The sequence below is a fragment of the Tripterygium wilfordii genome, chromosome 7 (assembly GCF_013401445.1).
Source record: "Tripterygium wilfordii isolate XIE 37 chromosome 7, ASM1340144v1, whole genome shotgun sequence".
Classification (NCBI taxonomy): Eukaryota; Viridiplantae; Streptophyta; class Magnoliopsida; order Celastrales; family Celastraceae; genus Tripterygium; species Tripterygium wilfordii.
Window position 1 is genome coordinate 13,330,363 of NC_052238.1, and position 1,884 is coordinate 13,332,246.

The following is a 1,884-nucleotide window of genomic DNA, read 5'->3' on the forward strand; positions in this document are numbered from 1 at the left end:
TAAAGTTTTGAGAATTGTTCCCATTGTAACCTTGCCCAAATAGGACTTCCTTACAAGCCGGTAGAGCATTACACTCATCCGTCCTATGATCCCTACTTTCACACAAAGTACAAGCAACTTGTTCATCAACACCAACCACATTTATAGGGGCCTTTTGTGACTCTAAGGACTCCAATTTCTTGGACAACAAAGCAAGTTTAGCATGCACATCATCATTTTCATTCAAAACAAACTTGCCACTAGAGTTTGGCACAACATCATGTCGGGTTAGTGGAGGAGCTTCCCAAGATCGAGATTCCTCCGCCAACCCATCAAAGAAAGTGAATGCTTCATTGGCATCCCTATTCAAAAAATCACCTTGAGTCATGGTGGAGACCAATTTCTTCAAAGATGGAGTCAAAGATTTGTGGAAAAAATTCACAATTTGAAATTTTTGAAATCCATGGTGAGGGCACATAAACAACAAATCTTTAAACCTCTCCCAAGCTTGGAAGAAGGTTTCATGTTCTTTGCAATGAAAATTCATGATTTGTGTTTGGTAAGAGATGGTACGGTGGGAAGGAAAATATTTGTTGAGAAATTCTTCTTGCATTGCCGCCCAAGTCGCAATGGATTGGGGGCGCAAGTTCTCAAACCATTGTTTTGCATGATCCTTCAAAGAGAATGGAAAAAGTTTGAGTCTCAAAATTTCTTGTGAGCATGTGACATCACCAAAAGTAGTACACACCGATTCAAAATCACACACATGGGAATATGGTCGTTCCGATTCCATTCCATGGAATTTGGGAATCATTTGGAACATTGACGGTTTAAGGCTCACATGTTGTTGGTTCAGTGGCATGATGATGCAAGAAGGTTGGGTTTGCCTTGCGGGATGTGTAAGCTCCCGCAAAGTGCGATGCTCTTGGGCATGAATGTACTCCACAGGAGGAGGTGCATGTAAATTTTGTCCGAAGGGAGCATATTGTGGCACTTGTGGCATTGGATAATACATGGGATGCACATAATTGTATGGGGGAGGTATATGATATGCGGGAGGCATATTGGGAGGTTGGTAGACATTTTGTGGGGCGATTTGTGCCGTGTCGTCTTGTTGAAGTGGTTGAGGTGCATTTTGCAAAGCATGCTCAACTTGAACATTTGGTAAATTTTGGGCATTTGGCACATTTTGGGCATCTTGCCCTTGTGCCGGATTTATCAATTCATCAATGTTCACACGTTGCAAAAGACGACGCAATACATCGAGATTGATATCACCCCCACGTACACTCCCTGCATCACTCGCATTTATGTCACCACCTCTCCCATCTCTATTAGACCCATGCCCACTAACACTATCTCTAAGATGAGACATGATGGCAAACAAAGCTATCAAATAACACGAAAGATGGCAACCAACCAAGTCAAGTAACACCAAATTTTTCAATCAACAAACAACCAAGAACAATGTCAAGCAAGAACAAGAGCAAAGATAGGAATAGAATGACAATCAACCTCAGGAACAATTACACACCAAGAAGTAGCAAGTAGTGATAGAAAGAAAAATGCGCAAAGCTCTCTCAAACAACGTATCACTACCAAGCAGCAAACAAGGTGGCATCCATCGCCCACAGGAATCTAAGTTAGCCCCATCCGCCAAGTTCTTCTCACAACTTTTTTTTGTTTGTTTTTTTTTTTTTTCAGCAACTACACTAATTCAACTACACTAGAAAGCAAGTAAAAGGGAGGAACGAAGTTACCCTAGAAGCGTGACCGTGCTCCTTCCTTATTTGATGGTGTTTAATAGCATAAAGCTAGCGTCTACAAGCCACCCAGCTCCTTCTTTGACACTCGCTTCCCCGGCAACGGCGCCAAAAACTTGACCGACACCAAAGTGTGTGTGTG

General features: G+C 42.3%; 1 pseudogene; it reads left to right on the forward strand.

The window, feature by feature from the left end:
- Positions 1-437: 437 nt before the first annotated feature.
- LOC120003167 lies at positions 438-537 on the forward strand (annotated as a pseudogene).
- Positions 538-1,884: the final 1,347 nt, after the last annotated feature.